Source organism: Heloderma suspectum, chromosome 4 (genome assembly GCF_057233095.1).
Source record: "Heloderma suspectum isolate Gila_16-S chromosome 4, 16-S_ref, whole genome shotgun sequence".
NCBI lineage: Eukaryota > Metazoa > Chordata > Lepidosauria > Squamata > Helodermatidae > Heloderma > Heloderma suspectum.
In genome coordinates this window covers 158,696,132-158,705,151 of record NC_139461.1, presented here as the reverse complement: position 1 = coordinate 158,705,151, position 9,020 = coordinate 158,696,132, and the positions used below count along the sequence as shown (strand labels likewise).

Below are 9,020 nucleotides of genomic sequence, written 5' to 3'. Positions count from 1 at the left end.
CCCAGACATCATGGGCCCCTGGCCACCTGCAAAATCTCTGCTGGCCAAAACCATTGAACTCAATGGAGAGCAAAAACTTCACTGCCTCCATTTCCTCCAGTTCGTGTTGCTATGACAGAGTGTAAGATTCAGAGGAGCTCTGCCCCCAGTCACAGCATACCGACACCAGTGTATAACCCACTTACAGGGAGACCCCTGACATGGATTTCCAGTAGTGGAGGAATATCTGAAGATACACCAGTGTAGCAGGACTTCCATCGTATCCTCCCCTCCCCCGCAGTTGGCATACCTAGAATACAGAATGCACCCTCAGACTCTAGTGCCATTTCGCTGTTTTCTCTGCTGTGTTCAACTTAATGTCTAAGCAAACCCTTATCTGAATTTAGATAATAATAGTTGTAATTCATTTTACTCAGGAATGTGGAACATCATTGGTCATTGACCAGTTCATTGACCAGATCGCGTGCAGCAGGACTACTGCGTAGCTTTATTTGAACTACAGCACCAGGCTGCAATTTGCATTTGAAACTCTTCGATAAAATCAGCGGGGCAATAGAGTGTGAGGGAGCCGCTGTAACGCAAATGTAAACAGAAGTTATGGATTGGAGCTATTAAAATAGCCGTAGAATAAGGGGATTGTGGACTCAAAGTCATGATCTCTCTCTGGCAATGGCCATTGCTTGATACAAATTCCACTGCAGCAGCAGAACTTCGCTTCCTGACCTCACTGTATATTTTATAGCAATATTTTATATGTTGCTATAAAATGCAGTCTGTTTATTATATTTTAATCCATTCAGTGTTTCTGGGTGGATTAAATAAACATGATCACTTATACTTGGCTTATACTAGGAAAGCTACAGATATGACTCGTAGCTGGCATAATTCTAAATCATTGCCTTTCAAGGCCAGTACATTTTTCCAGTTTGCACATAGTGCTAAATGGCATTTTACAAGATGCCTTCTGATTTGGGGATGCGTAGTGAGGTGGCCAAGGGTACTCATAACACCAAATTATTTAGGGTGGTTGAAACAAAAAGGGATCTCTCCAGATGGGGAGGATGGGCCTTAAAATGGCAAATGCAGTCGAATGTAAGCAAGCATAAAGTCATGTGCATGGGGGGGGGGAATCCCAACTTTACATATATGCTGATGTGATCTGAGCTGGTGGTGACTGGCCAAGGCAGCGCGATAAAAATGTCCACCTAGTGTGCAGCTGCTTTGAAAAAAGCAAATTCCATGTTGGGCATAATTAGAACAGGAATTGATAATAAAACTGCCAATAGGGGTCACCTTGGGTTCCTTGCAAGAGGAAAAAAGGCAGGATATAAATGAAATAAATACCTAAATTTAAAAAAAATAATACAAATTTCTGGTGTGATAACATTTGGAATACTGTATGAAGTTCTGGTCAGCACACCTCAAAAAGAATATTGTAGAGTTGGAAAAGGTGCAGAAAAGGCAAACCGACATGATAAAGGGAGCACTTCTCCCTATGAGGGAAGGTGACAACATTTGGGGCTCCTCAGTTAAAGGAAAAAAAAGTGAGTAAGGAGAGACCTGAGCCATCCAAGGTCTTGTCCATCACTGTATCTTGGATTAGACAAGTTCAAGGAGGCTATCAGCTACTATTCGTGATGACCATGTATTGCCTCCAGTATCAGAGGCAGTATGCATCTTAATACCAGGTGCAGAGGAACACGAACAGGAGGGTGCTGCTGCATTCATCACCTCCTTGCGGACTTCCATAGGAATCTGGTTAGCCACTATGGGAACAGAAGGCTGGACTACAGAGGTTTTTGGTCTGATCCAGCAAGGCTCTTATGTAAAAGCATCAGGTCAGGGAAGGTGAGCAAACCATAAATGGCTATCTCTCCTCCCAGTAGCTGGGTGTGGAAAAGAGCATGACCGAAGGATTGCCCTTGCCAGGAAGCCCTTTAGAACACCCCCTCCCCTGTGCCATCTCCTCTGAGGTGGGGGTGGGGATGGAAGAGAACACGGGGATTCTATAGGCACTGCAGCAGGATTGCTTGGACCTGGGCAGAGGTGTTGCCAGGTTCTTAAAAGATCTAGACCACAGGCTCATGATACAAGTGTCATTACATATGCACACACAATTCGAATTATTAGAATTTATTTAAATTTCACTACTGTTAGAAAAAAAAATGAGGGTCTCTGAGTATATGCAGAATTTTTCACTTCTGAGTTATTACAGTATCACTCTCCCACATACTTAATAGTAATGGAATATATTCCACACAGATTAAAGCCTTAGCATTCCCTATTTAGAGATTAAGGAGTGACCACACCTGTTGCCAGAAAACAAAAATTAGCACCATGCTCACAAGGATTTATTTCTGAGGAAACATGCAGAGGAGCATGCGGCAAACTCCCCACAAAAGCAACCTGGGCTGGAATCCTATGCACACTTCCTTGTAAATAAGCCCCATTGAACACAATGGGATTTGCATCTGAGTAAGGATTATGCGTAGGATTGTATAAGCGAGCAGTATTAAAGTTTGTCATTCCGCTGCTGGATAATGGTAACGGACAAAACAGCCTCAGATTCCTTCCTCTCCTGCACAGGGTGCTTCCAGATGGAGGGGTCCTCATGCTAGCAATTAGAAGGCATTGTGCAGCTGTTCCATCTTTTCCGCAATGGATTTTCTGTGTTAAAGAAAAAGATGGAAGAAGTGGTAATAAAATACCTGAGGGTCATGTGTAGGGCACAGTTATATCTGTCCCGTCCCCCATAAACGTCTGTGAATGAGGCAAGGTGATGGCACTATAAAAGCCTTCTCTGGAAGTGCCCCATATGAACCCACTTTCCGCAAAGGATTTGGTGAGAAGGAGAAAAATTATCTTGTCTGCTTGCATAAAGCCAAATGTAGTTCAGAATTTCTCTTACCCAGAATTCCCCAAGAATTTCTCTGGATGCCGTCAAGAAGAGAAAGAAACAATGGCCCCATCCACATGGAGATGCTTTCTGAGGTGATTCTATGTAAAACCGGATTTTCACCATTTTGGATTTGTTCCTTCCATGGCACACATTGCCAGCGAATGCGGTGTATATTCGGGGAAAACTGTCTCAGGGCAAACAGCAGTAGAAACTGCACTGTTTTGTGCATATGTAGGTGGAGTCCCGTGACCGAACAGCATGTGATCAACAAATTTCCTTCCTTTGTTTTTTTTACATTAATTGGTGAGAAAGAGTGGCAATTTTTTTCATCCGAAAGCAACCTGCTGACTTTCTTCTGGGCAGACACGGTTATCAGTGCAGTTTCAGCCATTCTTTGAAGCAAAGAAAGGAGAGAAGCAGGAAGGAGGAGGGTATTGTAGGAATGAGTGAAAAACTACTGTGTGTGTGTATCAACGTTTCCTTCATTTTTTTGCCATTCAGTAAGAGATGCTGTGTGGAGATTGTTTTGTTTACAAAGGGAACCCGAAGCAACCTGCTGACTTTCTCAGGAGTAAGCCTCATTGAAAAAAGATTTACTTCTGAGTAGACTCCTGCCAACCTAGCAGTTCGAAAGCAAGAAATTGCAAGTAGATAAATAGGTACTGCTTCGGCGGGAAAGGTAACAGCGTTCCGTGCACCTTGGTGTCCAGTCACGCCGGCCACATGACCACGGAAGCGTCTTCGGACAGCGCTGGCTCTTTGGCTTAGAAACAGGGATGAGCACCGCACCCTAGAGTCGGACACGACTGGTTGGGGACACCTTTACCTTTACCTTTTTAGACATGGTTATCCATGCCACCTCTTTGTTCCTTGAGGCAAAGAAATTAAAAAGGAGAGAGAACTGGCCCCATGCATATTTGAAGGTGTAGAGATAAGGAGATAGGCATTTCCAAACCCCAGATGGTCAGCATAGGGAGAAGCCAAAGGTTAACTCCATTCTTTTGTTCTCCCTAAGAGCAGAGATTTAAAAGAACAGGCTTGCACTTTCCCCTTCCCCAGTGCTCAGTGAAATGCAGTGGAAGACACCCTGCAAAGCACCACCAGCACCATGGAGCCAGCAGTGCTGAAGAGCACAAGGCGCCCCACCAGCTGGGAGATGGTGGGGAGGGCTGGTGGCAGAATTGCAGCTCCTTGCAGCGTTCCTTCGCCTCCCCTTTGCTCGCTTTCTTGCCTCTGTTCCTTACATCTGAGTATGTTTAGAAAGCAGTGATCGCAACTTTCCCTTTCTCCTAACAGGACTGTTCCACCCATTCTCTCTGTGCGTTGCTGTTATGGAAAAGGGCTTGTCTCTGCTCCTTACATCTGAGAAGATGTATTTACAAGCGTTTGCTCCTGTGTACATCTGGAAACACGCTATTGAGTGCAACTTTTCTTCCTCCCCTCTGATCTTTTCCTCTGAGAGCCTGGGAGAATGGCTTCCCGCCCCTTCTGTCTGCTCCTTACATCTGAGGAGACATGTTTAGCCAACACCTCTTTCTCAGTGATTAGCTGAATAGCAGCTTGCTACCCGTCTCGATCTTCCTTGCTGTGAATGGATGCAGCAGGAAAAGAAACAAAAGAAAAGGGGCAGCCCACCTACGGTAACACAACATCAAAGCACCCCACCCCTAAAACACATGTAGTAAGCTGCATTTAATTCGGGGATACGGGGCACACGCCACTGGAACTGCATGGAAGCTGGGTTAAAGGAGAAATACGGCACAGAACACCTCTGCGAAAAATGCGTGGTTTTGGCTGGAAAGGAGTGGTTTGCTGCGGAGTGGCAACAACTTCATGTGCCATGGATGATGGTGAGCTGCAGGAGCACTGGGGTAAACCTCCCACATAGATAGCAGTGGGAAGGAGAGGAAAAGAACTATGGTGTTTAGAAATGGAGGGGGGGGGAGAGAATTCTCCAAGCCATGTGGGCCCTTTCAGAGGAATTGGGGTGGGTGGAGTGTTGTACACACCTTCATAAGGTGAGGTGGCTGGAGGCAAATGGGGGGATGAGGTAGCTGTTCCTTCCACAACCAACCCTCTGTGCTGAACCATCCAAAGAGACTGAGAGTGCAGTGAGCATGGCTGGTGGTCGAAATACTTCTAGGAAACATGCTAGATTCCTGACCCTCCTTTCTGAGGCTGATATTAATAGGCATAAGCTGTCAGGGTGGACACTGAGCCCAGAGAATCCCAGAGTAGTTCTGATGCTGAGGAAGAGCAGTCGCTCCTGGGAGGGGAGCGCGCTCCTCTTTCCCAGGGCCAACAGCTGATGGAGATTCCTCCCACCAACATTCCTAGCTTAGATAGCAGTCCAGGGAGTAACAGAGTGCGGATAGCAGACTTGGTGGATGCGCGACGCTGACGCAGAGAGCGGCGCCAGATGGAGGGCACGGAAAGGAGGCGCAGTGCCTGGTTGGCGCGCAAACAACGGCTGCACCCAGAGGATCCAAGGGAAAAGGGGAGGGACTCTCCCTAGTCCTTAAGTTCAGGGGTCTGCCAGTAATTCCCTTTCAAATGGGAACCAACTGTTCCAACTTAGGGCATAGGTACTGTGCTGCTCAGATCTAGTTGCAAATGGTATAGTTGTTAAGCTGTAAAAGAAGAATAAAGCTTTGAAAGGAATCCCTTTGTCTGTGTCTGGACTTGGCTACTGGATTTGACTGAGAGAGGCCTCCAAGGAGCCCTTGACAGAAGCATTGACACCAAGAATCTACTCATTATCTCACTGAGCATCATGTAAATTAATCCAGGTTTGCGATGATGCATGTTTAGGTCACCGTGTGACATATGCTTGTTAGAAGATGAAGAGGTGATACTTCGTAACCAAGACCACAGGTTAAAGGAAATGCTTTTAAACAAAAGATTTTTCTGTTTGCTCTTTGAGGTATGTCACTGACCTAGCTGGGGGCGGGGCCAGCAACTCTACAACTAGACTTCCAGTCCCTAGAACTTTGCGAGACAGTGCTCACAAACAGAAGCAGTGAACAGGGAGTTTGAGGGGGAGTCCAGAAAGGCCACATCACCACCTCCAGAGAACCAAGCAACACGGTCGGTGAGGGAGCTGCTGTGGTGACCTGCAAGATCTGTGCTATGTTAGTTTCCCTGCCTGCAAAACGACACCTGCCACAAGTGCAAGCTGGTGACCCCGCTGGAAGAAGGAGGTACAAGGGCTTGAGGTGGCCCTGTCCACACTTCAGCTTATCAGGGAAGATGAAGAGTTTCTGGACAGAACACAGTCCTAGCACACAGTTGCAATAATAAAAGGGGATGAAAAGATGAGGTTACCTACAACTAAATATGCACATACTCCAATTTCCAGTGCCTTACACGTGATCCTCTCCTGTCCTGTTATTATTGAGAAACACCCAGAAAAATGACTCCAGGATAAAGCCAGAAAAATTACTCTCATGAGTTTGCCTTGACCCCAAATAGCTCAAACAATAAAGGGACAGGGTAGGTGCCTAAGTTGCAGGACCTGGATGGAATTCTTCCTAAGAGTCGGACAGGGGAAGGATGCACAAAGTAGCTGAACTCCCAAGAAATACTCTCCAAAATCAGACTGAATTGCACGCTCACACAACATGCAATAGAAAAGGGGGTGCAGAGTAGTTAGCTACATTTTGCAGATGAAGGTCCTGCAGAATATTGGATAGATCTGTGAAATACCTTTCCTTGGGTTTGAGTAACCCAATCCTCAAGCTGAAGATGGGGACATGTTGAAACTCCTAGAGTCTCAGTGGGTAGATATGTCCATTTGAAAAGGGTTGCAGCAGGTCTTGGGCAAGGTGAGAGAACCTAGGCAGACTGCAGGGAGTCTGGGCAAAAATGTGGTCGAGTGGGGCAGCAGAACTACAATCTGTGTATCTTGGCAGTTTTGATCTGGGCCTGCAGGGGTCAATGAAGGCAACTAGGTATACCTGGGAGATACTTGGCTCTGGGCAGCCACAGTATTCCAGAGTCTGTCACACTCCAAGAAGTGGATGGAATCCTACCAGTAGTGGGGAGGTCAAGACACCAAAGTGGTTTCAGAAGTGTGATCCCTGTATGTTACTGGTCCAACAACCTTGAATAGAACCAATCAAGTAAACCAGCACACTGAGGGCTTGAAACTTTGGATTCTTATACTGTTTTAACAAAGGTTACAAAGACACAAAGAGGCTAGAGGAAGGTTCCCAGGTGTCCTCAATTGCTGGACTGAAACAATAGGACTGGGACAACTCTTGGCCACAATCATCACAAATGTCAAAAGGGGTGATTTAGGATGGCCAAACTATTCAAAAAAGTGCTGAGCCTATAGCTATTCAAAACTGAACTTTCCAAAAATTAAGAAATTCCTGGTCTTACACCTGGACCGGTGATTACATCATGCTTGAGGAGCCCACTTCAGGGCTTGCATATGCATGCATAATTAAATAAGTGTTTTCCCATCCTGGGGATTTTGAATATGTGCAGTTTTTATTAGATTGGTGATGCTAACCTTACGTATGTGACCTGCGGGGGTTTTAGACAAGGCAGTTTTGCTGTCAGTTTTCTCACTTTTGCCTAGCCTCTATGACAGATGTGTCCTTTCCTAGGGATTATAATGATATCGATGTATTTTGCTAAACATGGGTCAGCAAGTAACATCTCCTATGCCATATTCCCAAAGTGTCACCAAGGAAATTGTGAGTTTCCAAAATTCCTGGTATTAACACACACAGTTTTTAAATAGAGGATTCTGATACCAGGTGTGTCTTTTCATCTTTTACTTCAAAATCTTAAGCAGTTTCTACATGATTCACATTTGATAAAACAGCATTGAACATGAACAAAAAATACATTGTTACAAACAAAATGAATTTTAAAAGCATTTCAAGTTTATGTTTAGGAGCCTTTATAAAGATTGAAACATCTTAGGGTGCAATCCTATCGTGATAGTGGGCCGCCTCTGAAGTCAGAGGCGGCCGAGTATCCAGTGCAGGGCGGCTGGAGCATGGAGGTGATCCTAGCCTCTGCTCTGGCTGCCCTGCATTTTTGTCTAGATGGTTGATTTTGGTGGTTTAGCCATGGCAATGGGGAGGGAAGGAGACCTTGTAGCACATAGGAATCTGAGTAATGCAGCTTTTGCAGTCTCCTCCCTGCCCCTGGGACCATCCCCTTTTCCCTATCTCCATGCTTCTGAGCGCAGAGACGTAGTCGGCACGGAGAGAACTGCACCAGCTACGAAGCGGGGGTGGCGGGGAGTGACGTTTCTGGGAACTGCGTTTGGAGCCTTAGCTCCGACCTCAGTTCCTAGAAACCGAAAAATACTATGGTCCTCTGGACAGTGTCTAGTGGTCATAGGACTGCTCCCATAAGATTTCTGAGCTGGGAGCAAAAAGCAGCATAAAGAAGTAAATGAGGAATCATAGAATCACAGCATCATAGAACAGTAGGGTTGGAAGGGGCCTACAAGGCCATCGAGTCCAACCCCCTGCTCAGTGCAGGAATCCAAGTCAGAGCATCCCTGACAGATGGCTGTCCAGCCTCGTCTTGAAGGCCTCCTGTGTGGGAGAGCCCACTACCTCCCTGGGTAACTGGTTCCATTGTTGTATTGCTCTAACAGTCAGGACGTTTTTCTTGATGTTCAGCTGGAATCTGGCTTCCTGCAACTTGAGCCCATTATTCCATGTCCTGCACTCTGGGATGATCGAGAAGAGATCCTGGCCTTCCTCTCTGTGACAACCTTTCAAGTACTTGAAGAGTGCTATCATATCTCCCCTCAGTCTTCTCTTCTCAAGGCTAAACATGCCCAGTTCTTTCAGTCTCTCTTCATAGGGCTTTGTTTCCAGTCCCCTGATCATCTTTGTTGCCCTCCTCTGAACCCACTCCAGTTTGTCTGCATCCTTCTTAAAGTGTGGTGCCCAGAACTGGACACAGTACTCCAGATGAGGCCTAACCAGTGCTGAGTAGAGGGGAACTAATATTTCCTGGAATTTGGAAGCTATGCTTCTCTTAATGCAGCCCAAAATAGCATTTGCCTTTTTTGCAGCCACATCACATTGTTGGCTCATATTCAGCCTTTGACCTACAACAATTCCAAGATCCTTCTCGCTTGTAGTGT

General features: G+C 46.0%; 1 protein-coding gene across 1 annotated transcript in view; it reads left to right on the top strand.

The window, feature by feature from the left end:
- The window catches only part of DIAPH1 (diaphanous related formin 1), a 189,257-nt gene that overhangs the window by 1,818 nt on the left and 178,419 nt on the right, over positions 1-9,020 (top strand). The window lies entirely within an intron of this gene.